Here is a 6,183-nt window from a genome sequence, read left to right on the forward strand (position 1 = left end):
CCCCAGATGGAGGCTGATGCTCCTGAAGGCTCAGCAGACAACACACATAGATGTGAAGTCATTGGCCACGTGCCTGGCACCAATGTCCTGAAACAGAAGAATCTAAAAATAAAACATCCATCCCGGAAATGGAAACTAGCATGCCAATTTCCTGGCCTTCAAGCTTAAGGTATAAAGGTAACTCCATCTTTTGCTCTTGGATGCGCTTATATTCCTTTATTTCTCTTTGTATGAAATGATGAAATGACAGCTCACTCTCCCACTGCTATTTCTCTTTTTTGTTCTCTCCAGCAACTGCTGTCCCTCTGTCACATTTACCTCTGCGACCCATAGGCAGCCACCCTGCCAGGCCCTTTCCTCTCCATCTCCTGTTTGCTCTTTGAATTCTGCTCTGTTATCATTGCTGCTGTCCTGATAGTCCTTCTCACAGCCACAGGAGAGTTCAGTTCCACTGTCCTCACTCGAGGAACTTATATTAAGCTGCTAAACACGTGGCACTTTGTTTGAAATCACACACTGTGTGCTAAACACGTGGTACTTTCCTTGAAATCACACACTTTTTTGACTTGTTTGCCTTTCCTCCCTTGCATCCTTGAATCCAGTGCTTCTTTCTATGGGTAGCATTGCTTTAATAAATCACTTGCACACAGATTTTCCTTTGGGGTCTGCTTGAGCAACCCAACTAAGGCAACGCTGAATCCTCACCTTGTACATGGGAATGAGAAGTAAGGGAACTGAGCACAAAGAACTCCAATTAGAAAACCAAATTGGAATTTGGGTCACAGGTGGGAGTTAGCTACCTGTCTCGAGTCAGGTTTTGCCTTCATCCCCAGATGTGCAGTCTTATGCCAATGTGAATGGAATTTCCAGGGACTCAGTGTCTGCACAACATGAACTCCTTTGAGCTGACATTAACTGCAAGACATTTATGTGTCTTTAAAGGGAATACAATTCAAAAGTAGCTCCAGAGGGCAGGACTTCAGAAGTGCATAGATCATGAGATGCATTCCAACCTCTCCTTTTTAATCTCATTTTTACTTCTCCAAGTTGAGCCCAGAGTCTAAAATGCAACTCAAGTGAATCTCGAGGACAGAATGTAAGAGAGCATTTTATGAATGAAGTTTAAGAAAAGTGAGTCCAGGGAGCAACCTATAAATATGCCCAAGATGACTGATAGGAATACAGGACAATCTTTGCCTCAGACCAGCCCAACTGACAGGAGAGTGATTTAACTGAAATTGCCAGTAGGAAGACCTAAAGTCCACAGAATCACTTGGAATGAATTCAATTGTAAGAGAAATGGACAAAGGGAAGAAAATGATGGGAAATTGGGTTGGTCCACTTATTATCTATAAATCATGCTGCCATGTAAGAAATACTTGGTGAGGTTTCAATGCCTGAACTCACACATTGGGATTCTCTTAGTTCAGAGTGTAGTTTGGGTATCAATATTTTTTGAAAGCTCTCATGTGATTCTAATATGTGGCTAAAGAGGAGAAGGACTACTGGTCTACTCTGATTTCAGGTTATCAACATGAGATCATGCCCCAGTTGCGTGACTACTACAGAGAAAAGGTTGAACCTCCACCAGTCACTGATGGGCTCTGTATTCTCCTCTCTACAATACTGTTTATATGACAAGGAAAAAATTGAGAAGAAAATGAGAGGATTAGACCTATAGCCTCTGTACTTGAAAAACATACGCAAACAGTAAAAAATAAATATTACATTGAGATCTCATGTACGGGAAACAATACTTGCCTTAAGACATCTATTGGAATTTAGTATTTTATTTTCAATTTTAAAAAGCAAAGCCTGCAGTTTATATTTCCCCATGTGGATTTGTATGTTGATACTTCTTTATGCCACTATTGACAGTGGTGCAAAATCTGAAAATAATCTTTTCAAAAAAGAGCTGTGGGAAAAACAATAGGGCCTGGGTAGACTGTAGTAAAACACAAACTAATTCTTTTCTAGTTTGACTTCAGAGTTTTGTTGGTTTAGGTGCTGAGATAGTTCTATGAATGCCTTAAGGTGTAGGCAGGTGTGGAATTCACTTCAGAGAATTAGGGAGTATATATTGGACCATGGTGACAATCCTCCCAACTCTCCATTTGTTGATTTCATTTTGGGCCTCTCCTTTTTCCTTTCTTTCTTGATTCCCTTTGGAAGAATAGGATATTTCTATGTTAGACCTTATTCTTGTCCTAGCCAAAGTGACAGCCTCTGGTGACTGTTGAGACCTTTATTTTGGAACCGTTCTTTTTATTTTATCCAAACTTTATGGAAAGGGCCTGAAGCTTGGGTTCTAGTTCCAGGGTTGTCACTAACAAGTCATGTGTCTTTATTTAAATCTTAGTCCCTTGGCACCACTGTCTCCTCTGTTGTAAAAGGTGGAACAGGACTTGGATGTTGTCTGAGGTCCCTGCTGGCCCTCACATCTAGGGCTCCTCCCACATCTCATCCACTTCTCTATATAGGACTGGGATGTGGAGTTATCAGGGCATGTGTTTCTCTGCAGAGGATCCTCTCTTTCCTGCTGCAGTCTCTTTCTAAGTGTGTGTGTGACTGATGCTGAGCAGATCCTGCACTGAGAGATGTGGAAAGCCATCACACCTCTAGACAAAGGGGATCAGGAGGAGAGTGACTGATATCACCTGCTGCTGGTTGGGGGAGGACAGGGACCCTATATCCTGCACCATGACCTGGACTTTAAGTTCATGAAGGGTTATCTGGTAGTTGGGCAAAGGTAGGATTTCTGTGTCCTGCACCTCACGCTGACTGTAAGTTCAGGGTTATTTTCTTCTAACTTGTGGATATCACTTTTCCCTCCACCAGCCCGAAGCTCACTCACCCTTCAACCTCACCCTCTCCCTGGGAGCTCAGTTTTCCCTTGAGTCTATCACCACTCAGCAACCCCTCCAGACTCAGCTATCAGCAGAACCCAACAAAGACTCTTATTAGTTTTTGGGGGTTTTTTTCTTTTTCTGTCTCTCTCAGATATAAAGCACTGTTGGAAATATTAAAAGTATGAAAGTATCTCACAAAAGTAACTTTTCCACCTGATGAACAAAACTAAAGCAGCAAATCATGTTAAAGGCCAAGCACAACATTGGGAGGATCCTTTGCTAAGAGCTAAACTTCACAACTACAAAGGACTCTGATGATTTTTTTTTTTTTGAGTTGGAGTCTCACTCTGTTGCCCAGACTGGAGTGCAGTGTTGACCTGCTGAGCTCTGGTGATCCTTCGGCCTCAGCCTTCCAAGTAGCCGGAATTACAGGCACGCACTACCACATCCAGCTAATATTTTTTATTTATTGTAGAGATGAGGTCTCGCCAAGTTGCCCAGGCAGGTCTTGAGCCCGCAGGCTCAGGCAGTCCACTCACCTCAGCCTCTCAAAGTGCGGAATACAGACTGAGCCACTGAGCCTGGCTGATTTTTAATCCAATAGACTGCTTTGATTACAGAAACCACAGTCCTTCAAACTCCAATTGTGCTAAATATCCAAGGAGATCAAAGCCTAGATTGGCAAACCCTACTGAGAGACCTTAGTGCTGATCCACTCAATTCCCATCCTGTAGAGAACAGCTGACTGGAGTAGCTTACAGAAGATAGACAGCAGGACAGGCTAGACACTCTTTGCCTGCAGATGGGAAGTGCTAGGAGTAGACAGTCTCAACAATGCGGTGTTCTTGCTGAAAATGTTTAGCCTGAGCTTAATCATGAGCGAATTATCAGACAACTTTAGAATGTAGGCCATTGAGCCAAACAGGTAATCTGTCCTCTATAAACAAGTCAGTGTAACCACCTTCAGTAACAACAAAATGAGGAGACATTTGGGTTCAGAATGGCAAAAGAAGTATACCTAAGTAATCTTTTTACTTTTTTTGAATCCAAAATGTCTCTTTACATTTTTATCATTGTTGTTGATGGTGGTGACACTGACTTATTTGTAGAGGACGGGTCAGCTGTTTGGCTGAATGGTTTACATTCTAAACTTGTCTGATAATTTCCTCACAACTAAACTCAGCATAAACGTGTTGCCAAGAGCACTTCAAAGTGAAAGCTGTGAACTTCCTACCTCATCCCTTCTATAGGCAAAGAACATCTTGTTTGTCCATCACTGTTATTGGGATACTAGAATTGGCCCCTTGGTTTAAGGAGGCATCTTGGATAAGGAACAATAATATCTGTCCATCCTAAAGACACCTTGTTTATCACTAAGTAATTCAAAAAGTGCTACTTTGAAAAACTAGAAACATCCTGTATTCCAACAATCTTCCTCTAAAAATGTTATCATCAAACTCATTCCTGCATGTGTTAATTAGTATATTTCTGTTTCTACATTGGAAATTTTCTATTTCAATTCTTTCTATATACCTGTATTTGTTGGCATTCTGCTATGAAAAAGAACATTCTCTCCCTGAATTTTAAGTTTACTCCAGCATTAATTCAAACCTTTTTTTTTTCTTTAATAACAGATATTCTCAGTCTTGATTTGTTCTAGGCACTTTTCTGTGAACTTTATGTGTACTATTAATCCCCGCACCCGATGAGGTAGGAATTTGAAAAACCCTCTTTTAGAATTACAAAAAGGCCCTGGCCAGCAAGTCTGAGGACTCCTGTGGATCAATCAGAGCTATGAACTAATGACAGAAAAGGAAATTTTCTGCAGGTTCAGGCCACATGGCTCTCTGGCCAGGCTGGTCTCCATCAGGTCACAAGGCTGCCCTGGGGAGGAAGGGTCCTTTCCTGGACCAATCTTCCTTTAACATTCTGAATTATCTAATAAGCTGGATAATTGCTATAACACTCCAGCTCATAATGAACACCAGCTTCTAAGGTGATATATGAGCATGGTTTGTTTCTTAGTTGAATGGAGTTGAATGGTTTCAGTAGATCCACTCCCAGATTGTAGTTCACACTTCCAACAAATAACTTTTACTTACAGCTTTGCCTGATTGGTTTATCTGTCAGTAAAACGGATGTTGTTCCACATCTGTTAACATCCAATTTTAATGTTGACAATTGAATTTTATGTCTATCACTCTGGAGTAGTGGCTTTTAAAATTCCATGTTATAATCCTTTATTATGATGCTTGTTTTTAGTGCATATGGATATAGATTAATAAAAACATTCTTATTTCCCTATTTATATCCTAAATGCCTCCATCTTTTGGCTATATTCACCATATGTATCGATTGTATTTCTGGCATTACTTTTGTCGTGTTTTTTATTTCCTCTATGTGTACGTGTGTACATGTATGTGTGTATCTTTTGCTTGGTATTCAAGAAGAGCTCTATAGCTCATGTTTAACAGTGCACTAAAAATCTTTTTGACATCATTACCTCCCTTTTGACATGACACATTTCTGATATTTGGTGTATAATTATTTTTTTATTTTTTGATTTGGGGTCTCATACTGTCACCCAGCTGGAGTGCAGTGGCATGATCACAGCTCACCACGGTCTCAACCTCTTGAACACAGGTGTTCCTTCAGCCTCAGCCTCCTGAATAGCTGGGACTACAGGCATATGCCACCATACTCAGCTAATTTTTTTGGCTTTTTGTAGAGATGAAGTCTTGCTATGTAGCCTACGTGGGTCTCAAACTCTTGGGCTCAAGCAACCCTCCCACCTCAGTCTCCCAAAGTTCTGGGATTAAAGGTATGAGCTTCCACTCGGCAAGAGAGGGACCTTATTGATGTTGTTTATTACTTCATTCCTAGCTCTAGCCCTGGCTTAGAGAAGGCACCCATATGTTGGATGAAGGTTTGAATGCATGAGTGAATTCTCGCAATAATTCTGTGGGATAACTCCAGTTTACAAATAAAGTGACTACTTCTGCTCTTCAGTTTGCAGATGAGATGATTGAGACTGAGAGAAGTTAGGAACTTGTTCAAAAATCACAGAACCAATAAGTGACAGATCCAGAATATGAACTCGGGAAAGCAGATTCAGAGCCACTGGGCTCCAGTGCCTTTCCTGTAGATACTGCACATGTGTACAGTCCTGGTGGTAATGGGAAGTTATTTTAAGTAAGCAGTGTAAGAAAATATTTCAAAATAACTCAAAAAGATTAGGTGTGACAAGGGAAGACATGTGGCACACAAGTTAGTTTAAGGTATAACCAGGCCTCCTTAAAGAAGCAGCAACTCTCACTTTAATATATACAGTTGA

Source organism: Carlito syrichta, unplaced genomic scaffold (genome assembly GCF_000164805.1).
Source record: "Carlito syrichta isolate Samal-C Ts95f unplaced genomic scaffold, Tarsius_syrichta-2.0.1 Scaffold56803, whole genome shotgun sequence".
Classification (NCBI taxonomy): domain Eukaryota; kingdom Metazoa; phylum Chordata; class Mammalia; order Primates; family Tarsiidae; genus Carlito; species Carlito syrichta.